Below are 13355 nucleotides of genomic sequence, written 5' to 3'. Positions count from 1 at the left end.
CCAGAGTGGAGGCAAACAAAATTACAACCTGAAATAAATTCATCCATTTTTTAAAAATGCTTATGCAATTCAGGGGAATTGGTGGGCTGGATCCCTGCTTTCACCAGCCAAGGGATGGGGCACACCCTGGCCATGTTGCAGGGAAATAAATGCAAAAGAAATAAAATCAAACACCTATTTATTTATAGGAACACGAAAGGAATCCTAGTTTTAGTTTTCTGTACTATGTCCATCAGGCAAGCATGTCCTTCTAGCCAGGTAACTTCTCTTCAATGGCTTCTCTGAACATTTGCTAATGAATAGCCCAGCAGTAAGCAATACTTTTGAGGAGTTTACCCATTCATCCACATCTTCACTATGTGAACGTTTAGTGCCTGCCCTTTTGCACATGTTCTACATAGGGTGGTGGTGTCTGCCAAGATGCACTGCCTGGGCATGTCTTCATGCCTTTATGGTCAGTATCATAACAGGCGGAGAGGGCGGGGGTTGTCAAAGACAGTTAGATTACATCAGAGAATTAATGCTAAAGCAAATAAAAAATAATAATAATAATTTTATGGCCCACAATAGCTTTTCATTTCAGTGGTTAACTACATGAAAACAGCAAAAAAAAGAAAAAAAGAAAAAGGAGTTGAACTATTTGGACTGCTGGCTACTTCTCAACATGGATTATAATATATCTGTTATAGTGCTAACTGGTGTGTTTGTATGAGAGTGCATCAGTGCAGTGTGAGTTTGTATCTGCCTATGCGTGCATGTATGCATGTGCCTGTTTATTTAGGCAGAGTGCGCGTGTTTGCACAATGTGTGTTTTGTTTAGCAATACTTGTGTGTGTATACTGCTGGTCCAGGTGATCCTGGGGCCGTGGTGCGGTTTGTGGGGAGAGAAGCGAGCGAGAGAGAGAGAGAGAGACAGAGAGAGATAGGAGAGAGGCCCAGGCAGCTGTATTTGGAATAAACAGACATTACCCTGCTGTGTTCTAATTTACTGCAGAGTGGGAATTAAACTTTAAGCTCGTCCCGCCCCTCTGCACTCTTTTCTTCTGGCCATCAACAACTACTTGCACAATGTGAGTTATTAAAGTGTTACTCCACCCAAATCCTGTCTTTTTAGTATCAAATTAACAACCCCTATAGGCTTGAGAGGTGGTTGTAAAAGGGGGGGCATCCGCACAGAATCAGCTTCCGGAGGAACTGTGGATTTCCCGAGTGCAATAGAGACATATAAAAGGAGCATATGAAGACTATTTGAGCCACGACACATTGTCTTATAAAACCATAAATGTGTTTTACTTCTTTCTGTCATTTTTGTTGCTTACTTATACATTGCATTATGGAAAATTGCCCCCCCCCCCCCCCCCTTCCAAATTCTAGTCAACTCCACATGAGCATTCTCATATTGGTAATAATCATTAAAAATTGCTCAAACATTGCGTAATCATAAGTGCAAGGATAATTCCCTTTGTGGTAATGTGTATGACCAGAATAATTACCAGGTTAAATATGCAACCAGATCTTGCCAAGAGCTTTCTCTTACTGCAGGTTTACACTAGAGGATGACATGTGGCTTTCATATAAGAATTAGTCTAAACAGGTTGCTCTTTCTCTCTCTCTCTCTTGCTCTCTCTCCCCCTGTCTTGATGTTTTGCAACCACCAGGCCCACCACCTGGATGAGTGGATGACAAACAAACTGCACATTTTCCCTTCCAGTAACTGACCAAATAGATATTTATAACCACCTGGTCACCTCCTCTACCCACTGATGTCCCCCCCACACACACACCCCCAACAACCCTCCAGCCATGGCTGCGAGAGCTCCCTTTAAAGATCAGTTGTGTCACTTCTGGCTTTGTTCTTAAACAAAGAGAACTGCCCCTCATCTGCCCGTAATTGGGCCTACTCTTGGAATGTGCTTGATGTTTCCCGCGCGGGGACACCGCCACTCCAACAGACAGGGAAAGGTTTCTGGGACATAGCAGACAAATGAGTGGAAGCTCGTCCACTGATCTCTACTTTTGACCTAATTTTTTTTTCTTTCTTTTACTTTTTTCATCCCGTCCCTCTTTCTTTTAAACTCTGTTTCACACTGTTAGCCACCAACTGCATCATAATGATGGATCCCCCCACTGAAATAAAGAACTCCCACACTCACACTAAATGGAACGGTCTGCAGATTGCCCTCCCCGGATCTGCTCGGTTTCTCTGAGTTGCACCACCTCGCTAAAGCGGAGCAGTTGGATGCGCTACAAGGCCAAGCTTCAGCACATGTCACGAGCAGTTACTGAGGTGATGTTGACCATGCACAGATGGTTGAGAGAGGATTGGAGGGTGTTTACTGCATTGTTACTAAAGGGAAGCAATTTGGAGAGCTCAAATTCCACTTGCAAGGAAGGAAAAAATGTTGAAACAGTAGTTGGCATCCTACCAAAAGCCTGAGCCCCTAATTGTTCTCATTAATAGCAAATAATCTCAAAGTGCTTACTCTGTATTCTGGGAAACATTATGGGGTTATGTTGAAAATGTGTACATCTGGGAAGTCTCAGAGGATTAGTTTAGAAATTTGTCTGCAACAATCACATGAAGCTCAAGTGAAAAGTTTTAGCGCTCTTACGCTCAAACCGCAGATACGCCAGAGTCTTTGTGTCGGTGTTGTGCGCCTTTTGGTGTTTAAGCAACCTTGTCCCCAGAATCCAACCCTTTGGTTTTGGTCATGACTCATTTACTCCTGAATCCTTCACCTTTCACCCCCAGCTCCACTCTCCATGTCACTCGCTAGCTAACCTGGATAAGTAAATACATGATGTAATGTGTGGTTTTTGCCTCCACCCCCACCATCCTCCACACACACATACAGAGGTGATTAAACTGGAGCCCAGCAGTTTGAGGTGGAGCTGGCAGTAGATGAGCAAAATGGAAGGGAATTTAACTGGGCTGATTTGGGGTAAATATAATGGAAAAGGTGGGCTCATGCAGGTCACCAACAGTGCAGGACCTGGGCTCAGTTTGAGAGTATTTTCAGAAATTCTGAGAAAGTTGGCATCCTCTGATATCTGCCTAAAAAACTGCAAAGTGCTTTGCTTGTCTTAAGAACTATTCATTTGATCCGTTTCATACCTGGCGGACATATTGCAGGAATCAAAGTAAGTAGTGCATTATCAAGAATGTCAGCTCATAATGACATCTGTGACACTGGGTGCTGCACTAGTTGCTGTCAATTTAAACAAATACGAGCAGTCTTGGCGAAATGCTTCTTGGAATTCAGCCCAAGTTCAACTAGAATGTTATTTAAGCAGTATCTTAAGTTTTTGCATTAGAAAAAAAATGGTAGGTAGTTCTGTTAAAGTTCAAACACATTAATTTTCTCTGCTGTGAATTGGAATTTCTTCTAAAAATGCATATTCATGCAGATTTGGGATCATGAGCTGGGAATGGGTGTGGTGATGGTCTTTTAGACTGCATATGCAAAGGGAGTTCACAGGTCAGGTAATTGCTTTCCACACCCTGAAACAAAAGAGATTTTCTCTGGCATGACGGTTCCTCCTCTATTAACAGCATGAACCATAATTAACATTTGAATAGGGTTGCAAATAGGGAGGTTAGGCTAATGCTGTGCTGCAACAATTACAGTCGTGGAATGAGTAGTTAGCCTCTTTTAGGTATTATTTTAAACAAAGATGTTTTTGTTTTTCATTACATTTATCATTCTTTTCATGGGTAAAGAACTTCGAGGTCTCTCTTAGTGCTAATATGATTTATTGGGAATAGATCTGTGCCAGAGATGCTGCATATTATACTACAGGCTGTTTTCTCTGGGCAGGGATTCTCCATCCAAGCAGCCTGTAGATGAGGTCAGGCCAGCGGCTCCACCTTTCCCCCAGTTGTCTGGGCTCAAGGTTTCAGGACCAGCACACGGCAGGCACATCTCTCTCCTCTGGGGTTCTTTAGGGTCCACTGTCATTCAAATTCCCTGCTGCAGTTTATAAGTCTGATGCCTCAGTTCACTGTCACCTGACTTCTGTCATTGTGTTTGCTTGTGTGAGTCAAAGTGAGCTTGTCGAGAATAAGACGTCTTTACATCATGTGTGATTTTAATTACAATGACAGAGCAGTGACACCTTTTAATATTCAAGCCTCTTGTTTGTTGTTGTGTCAGTGCTGGTGTCACTTTTGTTATCTGACTTGGAAAACTTAGTTCAAAGCTTAACTTTAAGTAAGTTTAATGCAAGCAACGTTAAAGAAACAGTGTGACAATTTGAGAAATACTTTCTTCCTCTCTAGTCAAAATTATTTATGTTGGAACCGAAACAAAGTGGCTTAAAAAGAGGGAAAACTTAGCTCTCTATAAAGGCAGGAAAGAGGGGAAACAGCTACCCTGGTTCTACACAAAGGTTAAGAAATCTGGCTCTTAACATGTATAAAGGGCAGGGATTCTATTGCTAAGAAACAGAGTGAACATATTACCTTAAATGTCGAGTGACCACCACTTCCTTAAACATTTTCCTTTTACAGAAAGCACCTTTTTACATATTTGAACGTCCAAGCCTGCCTGGTTTGTGTCTGCAGACAGAACCCTTTTGGTGTGGGTGAGTCAGCATACTTCACCGAGGCTGTCTTTAGACGATGAAACTTATCAAGAAAAGTTTGGATATACTCTCTTAAGCATGTCATGAGACTAGCCTCACTCCTTACCAAGCCAAGAGAATATAGATTATGTGTCCAAACATATTGGAATTCCTTATTCCATTTTAAGATACAAGCACAATGCAGAGGAAATGGAAGCATTCAGAAAAAAAGAACGCCGGGTAAATTACAAACCGTGTAAGTTATTACTTGTGGGTGACGTTGGACATTTCGCGTTTTAAGGCCGCCGTTTGAGTATCTGTCACTTTCACCTCCATGTAAAAGTAAACTTACTGGTAAAATAGACAGCCTTAGAGAGGAAAGTGCCAGGAAGATTAATGAGGTGTGCCTTTCGCTCATTCGCTCTGTTTAAGTGCGCAGGCCATGGGTCGATGTGTGTGGGGGTCCATGTAGGGTGGCCGTAAGGGGTAACGTGCTGAAGTAAACAGGCAGCGAAGACAGCAGGGTGATGTTTCTCTCACTTAGCTCTATGCACATCAAACAAGAAGCTTGTGTTTCCTTGTTTAGACATCTTTTCTAGCTTATTTTTTCCAAGTGGTAGCATCTTCAATCTGCACCCTCGCTATTCTACCTTATTACACACTTAGTGTAGGTTTAGTTAAGTGAAGAAGATTTAAATGGAGAAAGTTGACGTCATTAAAATGTTGGGTAGAAATGTAAGTGATGTAATGCATTAATTTATTGGACTAACAATAACAAAACTGTTTAGTATTCACCAGACAAATACATTTATTCCCCAAATTAAATAATTAGCACATTAATAATTTAATATTTTGGAAAATTGTCTTGAGTTGGGTGTGTGGCAGGCAGGACTCAACAGATGGAAGCATACTTAAAATCACAGCTTTATTTATGCTGGCAAAAAGGCAGAGAAAACAAACAGTAACAGTAACTGAGAAGGATTGTAACAGACTTTAAAAAAAAGAAAGAAAGCCAAATAGACTGAGAGATAAAAAGACTGCCGGACTAAAACTCTCACACCATGAGGAAGAATACAACAAAAGAACACACACACACACAATATATGTACAAGAGGAGAATAGGGCAGAGTGGACACACCTGTGGAAGACAGCTAAACAGAATCTGACTGATAAGACAGGGGAAGCAAAATCTGAACAGCACATGCAGGAGACAGACAATCAAAACAGGAAATAACACACACTGAGACCGGACTAAGACACGTGAACTTCATATGGCGGTTGGAGATAAACAGACATGAAGACACGAGTGAGAAAAGGATAAAACATAGATGATTACAGAAACAGGAAGGGAGAAAGACGGGGACCAGGACAACAGACCTATATACATGACAAGACAGGCAAACCAGACAACCACAGAGACAGGACAGGGAGAGACCAGACAGACACAGGGGACTGACCGGGGAGACAGAAAGGATAACAAAACACGGAGAACAGACAGACTACAACAGGAGACACAGATGACAAGATACAGAGACGAGACAAGGAACAGACTGGACACGAAGGCGAACTAATGTAATAAAAAGGAACCAGGAACTAGAGATAACAAAACTCAGATGCACTAGAGAACACAAAACTCAAGACTAGGTAATACAAAACATGATTGTAAACTTTTCATAAATCCAAAGAAGTGAGTAGGAGTCCAGAACAAACTCAAAAACAGGGTCGAAGACCAAGGACCGTGACAAAAATGGGCTAATTTTTACTCTTGCTAACAGGTGTAGCACATGTCTGTTAATCAAAATACCACAGCAAGCAGCCAGTCCAATAGAAACAGTGAAATATTGATATATTTACAGCTTCAATGTATGTTTTTTTCTCTCTTTTTTGTATAAAGTACATTTAATAAAGCACAGTAATTAATCTGCGGCAACAGAATATTGTGGCAGATCATGAAATACTCAACCTATAGTTTATTATTTTTGTGTTCTTTTGTGATTGCTCATCTTTTCAGTCTCATGTGCACCAATTTGTCTCTGTGCACACAAAATTTATATTTTCCACTTACATGGAGTGAAAAAGGTCACATTTGGAGGGTGAAGAAGTGGTGGTGGAGTGAATTATTTAATCACTCACACCAGGCAATTCAGTTCATACATGTAACAGATCTTCATATTACATATGTATTTATTTTTAATACATTATTAATCACAAATGCAGTTCTAGTTTGAGAATTAGAAATAATCTGGTTAGGATTAGGCAATAAAACTACTGTGTTAGGTTTGAAGAAAAATTTTTTTTGAAACCCTCTTCACGATACTGCTTTTTTGTGATTATTTCATATTTTGCTATGATACTTTATTGAATATATTGAATATGTATTCCAAATTCACTTGTGCTTGTAGCGATACACCCTAATGCACACTTCAGGGTGTATCGCTACAAACACAAACACATTTTTTTTCTTTGTTACTGTCTGTACCTGCATTAAAGTTTAGGGTTTGTTACTTCCAAGAAAGTGCCTGTTGTTTTCTTCTCCAGCCCTGATTATGACTCTATGAGTGCAGAAAATGATGCCTATTACACAGTCCATGAGTAAAATTTCTCTGGCTGTCATTTACAAGGTGAGTACTTTGCCCTTAGGACCTCTGTGGACCTACATGGAGACCTACATGTGTTTGACCAACCTCTGTGTTTTTAAATGATGTTTCACACTGTCAGGGTTAACTTATCTGAGTAGGGAAAAAGAACCAGGGAATAGACATATCCTCTGGAAAGGTTTGGAATGTTTTTACTATGGCACGGGGATCACAATCAGGGCAAGAGTTGTGTTGTCCAGAAGATGTTTCTTAAGTGTTACACACGTTTTCTCAGTTATCAGGCATTTTTTTTAAATTGTCAATTTAAATATTTAACCTGATAATCTCAAGTAGAGTCAGACCACCAAATCTTGGCGTGATGGCTGGTAAAGCTGAAAAGACATGCCAAAACAATATTCGTTTCCCCTAGTCTCATGGTCTGTGCTTATGATGATATGATAAAGTGTTTATCTTAATGGTAAGTAATGGTGTTTTCAATACAAAGAATGTGAATTGTACATATCTTGGTATCTAAGCATGGTTTGGAAACATATGCACATGTTGAATTGGTTGGATTCCTGTTCAGAGGAGAGAGAGACAGAAAAAAAACCCCATACACAGTCCAAGTTTGGATTGGTTTCCAGTTGTCAGAAATACCCCCTTCTTTCAATCTCCTTCGTCTTCCCCCTTCCTTTCTTTACTTTTCTATGAGAAGAGCTGAGAGATGGGACCGCAAGTCCCCTCAGAGGCTTGGTCCTCCATCACAGTATTTTTAATGGATGTCAGATGTGTGTGAGAGGAGGCCATAGCGTGAGTGTGTTTCATGTTAGTTCTCAGCATGATGAGCAGGGAAGCAGCTGGAGATGAACAGAAACCGCCTCTCGCCCCCAACAATACCTCCATTTTTAATCCCTACTTCAGTCCTTCCAAGTAATGTTCTCCTGCTTTTCACACTGTAATATATTGGCATTAATAAAGGCAAACAAAGGCAAACATTCTGTAATGGGAGAGGAAGATATTTTGGTTTCCTGGAGAACCAGACGGCAGTCTCTTTAGTTTTTCTCACTATAAATCTTGTGGCAGTTTCAATGGTTGGATAGCCATGCACTGTTTCCCTCAGTTGATTACAAAGGAGTTCAAGGAAAACTGCTCTGTTATTGCTTACAGCCACAGTACCTAATAATATGCTACAGTGAAGCACTTCAATCGCATGCACTCTCATACAATATCAATTTGGACCTCTACGGGAATATGTTATTCACCAAAGCTACTCCTGAAGAGAGGTTGTTTTTTTTGTTTTTGCTATGAGTGGCATCCAAATGAGCTCAACTAAAGGCCATCCCCTCCCGGCAATGGAGCTCACATCCCAATTGCTTAATAAGAATTCAACTTTCCCACAGACCTCTTTGTTGGAACAGCACTCTTTTACCACAAGCATTAAACACTCCAGCTCACATTTCTTGTGACTTCTCAGTAACTTTTTATTTGTATCGCTTGAGTTTTTTTTTCTTTCTTTGCAGCATTGTCCTCGGGGAGGGCTTGAGGATAGTGCTGGACTGCTAAGCTAAATGAGGGAAAAATACAGCATGGGGTGTTTGTTGCATTTTATAAGGTGACTGAAACTATGTGTTTTGCAATTGAGTACCAATGAGTCAATATGAGTAGTTCTCACTCATCAACAAACCGAACTGCTTACGGTGAGTAAAACCAAGTGGGGGGATGGTGCATGGGCCAAACCGCTAAGTGGTGTGAAAGGAGATGAAAAGTGTTTATTTCAGTAAGGACCAGCATGGTCAAAAGAAAACTGTTATTTCCATCTGCAGCAATTTATATTTGGAGGTAGGGCTCTGGTTTGAAAACTCTTCCCCCTTCCATTTTTATAATGGAAAGTCTGAGAAAAGGACAGGCATTGGTGATGACAGAAATTACAACTAACAACTAAGTCAAACATAGTGGAAAAAGGAAGAGACGGGTTGCAAAGGGGCTTTCGGAGTCCACACTAGATGACATTCTCTAATAGATGTGTCAAAGCATATCAGCTAAACCCTTAGACTACTGTATGTCGACTGTTAGTGCGATCAGGTGATCTGGCACACTAAATGAGCCACACTAGTGTTTTCTGATTTTTAGAAACAACCTCTACTTTAATAGGCGGTCTCTTCTTCTGTCCATACAGATATGAGTACCTACTTATATATGTGATCACCTCTTTTAACACAGTCAAAGCACGTAATAATTTTCCCACTCATCCGGGTTTTCTCTGTGTGACAGAGTTATTGAAATTTGATTTGATTTGATTTAACCTCTGTTAACCAGGTGAACAGTTTATCATCATAAATGCGTCTTAACTTGAACAAACACAAATGGAAATAATGTAAAGTAAACAATAACGATGTGTCATTAGCTTACAATAAGTGATCACACAGAGGATCAGAGGTGGGTGTAAAAGTGAAAAAACAAAGCAAAACCATTAACCAGTTTTTGTGTAATGCCACATGGCTGCTGGTGGATGCCATAGTTTTCCAAAACTGTCCCATGCCCAATAAAGCACAGTTTTTGTTGTGTTGGAATCTGCTCCGACACAGACTTCTGTTTTCCTCTACTTCAACCTGAGCCCAAATTATTTCCTAACCAAAACCAGTCATTTACTGTAATGCATGTACTCAATCCAGCCTACCCTTAATCTAAACCAGTTATCTCCGCAGCGCTCAGTCATAACCTTTTCAATAGACTAACATAGCCAGAAAGAGCAATGTTACAGGAAACATGCACCAGACTTCTTAATTACGGAAAGTTTAGTGTAGACAGAATGCCAAAACCAAAGGAAGAGGAAAAATATGCTCATTTTAAAACCCGAAACAGAGAAAGAAATAAGTACAGACAAGCTTAAATCAGGAGAGGGTAATTTCTGAAGGTGGAAGGTAAAGACTACTTGGGTTGATGCAGGTTGCCTGATCATTGGAGAATTTGAGCAGGCAGCCAGTTGGTAAGCTCTGCAGGATGGGGGCGGAGGGCCTCATTATATCTCTCTCCATGTCGGGCCCTTAAGTCCGTCTCCTCAGCGCCTGCTCTGTTTGTTTAGAGAGCCAGAGCCTTTTAAAGCTACGTTTGGCCTAATGAGCCCATTATCTGCCAATGATCCACAAAGAGGCCCTCCTCTCACTTACTCCCTCTCCCTCTTCCTCTCTGTGTAGTAGCTTGCCCTCTCATGCTCTCCTCTCACCCTATTTTTCTGCCACTTACCCCCCCCCCCCTTTTTTTTTTTCTGGTGCAGTCTACCCTCTCCTCTAAGTTTGCCTTGTTTAGCTCATTTTCCCCTCCCTGCTGCCCTGCTGTTTTCCCAAACCTGTCACACACTGTGCTCATTTCATTTCCTCAGGACAGCAGCGTAACCTCCTTCTTTTTTTAAAAACACCCGCCTCCTTCTCCGTTTTATGCTTGTTGTTGGGAAGTACTTTAACTGCCTTACACCTGCAGATAACGTTGACTCTCTTCATCACAGCTGATGGCATGAGTTACCTGCAGAAACAGAGAGTAGTTTATTTCAGTGAGTGTTGAAGAAGATTTGTAGGGACCCCTTGTAAGAGCACAAAATCGGCAGTATGCTAAACCCCTCTTTGGGAATTGAAAGTGTTATCTATGCAGCCTTTTATATCTACTGTAGGTGTTACAGGTGTGCAGGCACAAGAGGCTGGTGTTGATCAGCTGTGTTTTCAGGGCGTGTTCCACCTTTAACACCAAAAACCTTATTACGGTGATCTGGCAATAGAGGAGAAAACAGAAGGAATGCTGTCCTCATGGCTGTACCCACAGCAGGATTAACTGCACGAGCTGCACTCTCCAACCTCCACAAGCTTGACGGCCCCTCTCACAGCTGCTTTTGTCTTGCTCTCAAAAGAAGGAGGGTGTGAGGAGGTGGGAGGAGAGGAAAGAAGAAAAAGACAAAGAAAATTAATCTGCTGGGTGCAAGATCTTAATTCGATTTAATGAAGGGAGCTTGAAGTCTGAGAGGCTTTATGCTCACACACTTCCTCGGACACGTACGCATGCACACACACACACTCAACGCTCACTCATGTAGGTCTTATTGATCTGTTGGAACAAACCTATTATGGGCAATTATGTTATTCGCAAGCCGTGGCAAATCCATTCCTTTGCTTTTATTACTTGCAAATACATGGAAAGGAACTCTATTAAGCTTGAACGTGATGCTTCCTGTTCACTTTGGGTGTGAGATCGGAAATCTGTGTTTCCGTCTGGCTGTAATACGTCTGTCCCACATCACTTTGAACCTTTCAGAGGAAAAGACTGTAGAAGAAAAATGGCTCAACATTTGTTGTTGTTTCTTTTTGCCCATTGTTGACCCGGAAATTATTTGACTAATATGATTTTATGCACTCCCGCAACCAGAGTGTAATTTAATATGCTAACTGCTAGCTCACTTTTGAATGCATATGTAGCTGCTTTGGGTTAAACTCGTAGAGTTAAAAGTCATGTGGCACACCAGACCTGGGCTTAAAGCAAAACAATCACATAAGAAGGCCTCTCTTTGCACCACCTTTTCAGCCCAATCCCCTCCCTTAAGAAAGAACAAGCAAAACCAGTCTTTCCATCTCTCAACCAGTGCAGGAGAAGCCTATTACTATGTTCATCTTCTCAACATTTGACAGGTGGAAGTAGAACTTTGGGGTTTATGTTTTAATTATAAAGAATTCCAGATGTGGAGGGGGGCTCATAAATTAGAAGCAGAGCTACTCAAATGTCTTTTTTCAAAGGGACCAAGAGGGTCAGCATCTGCTTCTCATTGTAGCCAATGTTATTAAGGGCCCTGACTACAGAAAGGCCCAAGTCCCCTGTCTGGCCCCACAATAATTGACACTATTAAATGTGCCTAAACAGATTTAGAGCGTCCAGAAAAGTTACATTTGTCTTGCAGAATGACTCTAATCATCTATTTTAGATTGAAAGGACCTGAAGAGGAGGAACCAACCACATAATATGCAAAATGATAGAGGGGGAGAGAGAAAAGGAAAGAGGCAAAACAGAAAGTGGAGATGATTGGGGGGGAAAATGCACAAATACAAACAAATTAGAGCAGAATGGCTCTATGTAGGAATGCCAGGGAGGGTGGGAGGGAATGACAGAGAGGAGGACCGAGGTCTGAACTTTATTACCGCACTCCAGATCTTGCTCTACAGGCTGGAGCTAGTTGAGCTGAATGTACATGGATAGCTTTACAAAAGCACCAGTCATGACAGACCATCTGCTCCACTTCTCTGGTGATCTTTTAAACCTACATAAAGGCAGTTTTTTTTCTTTCTTCACAGAATGATGCAATACACTGAGTGATTTTTTTAAAGATTTTCTCTGGGGCTTGATTCATTCTATTGGCCGGTGTTTGGGAGTGGACATACTTAACAAGGTACGGGTTTGATTCTTAATACATTAGTCTTATTCCGGGGGGACATGTTTGAAGCCCTTCTGCTGCTGCCGAATTGGGAACGGAGGCAGAGGGAGGTCCTGCGAACTCATTGGCTGCGGTACTCATGTTTGTAGTTTTGGCCAATGGATGAAACAGGGTTGCAACTGAGGGAACAAGACAAGATGCATGGGGAGGGGTAAGTTTGCGCTTGGGTTGGTGTGAGGGTGTGATGTTTCTCCACAGTGTGCAGCTGGGGGGAAAAAAAGAAAAAGGAAAAAGGAAAAGAGTAAAAAAGAAACTCCTTCATCCAAAAAGTGGAGCCAGATCAGCAGAGGTAAAGTGGGGCAAGAATTCTCAGGGGTGTGATTGAAAGGGTGAGAAGTTAATTTGGCAGCTTTTCCTCTTCGCTTTGCTAATGTTTCCTCTCAGGACTGAACACCCTCAGCACCCCTCGCCACCACCTCGCCTCTCCAAACTCTGTAACCCCCCCTCCATACACCCCACTACTTCATCACACAATCACCCAACTTCCACTTCTGGCCCTTTCCAAACACACACAAACTTCTGCCACCCTGCCTGTGCTGCAGTTTGCTTCTTCAAACATCCACAAGTTTTGTCTCTAATTCTCACCGCGCCTCCTCTTCCTCGTTTCCCTCTCATCGTAAGCTGACCCCCCCCCCCAACGCGCCGCCTCCCCCGCTCCCCCACACCCTCGTGAAAAAGCACCCTCCATCACAGCAGTGCACACTGACCTGAGACGAAACCTTTTCTCCCCAGGAAACATCCTGCTCTGA

Source organism: Simochromis diagramma, unplaced genomic scaffold (assembly GCF_900408965.1).
Source record: "Simochromis diagramma unplaced genomic scaffold, fSimDia1.1 OVJJ01000304.1, whole genome shotgun sequence".
NCBI classification, from domain to species: domain Eukaryota; kingdom Metazoa; phylum Chordata; class Actinopteri; order Cichliformes; family Cichlidae; genus Simochromis; species Simochromis diagramma.
The sequence above is the reverse complement of the archived record's forward strand: the minus strand, read 5'-3'. Positions refer to the sequence as shown.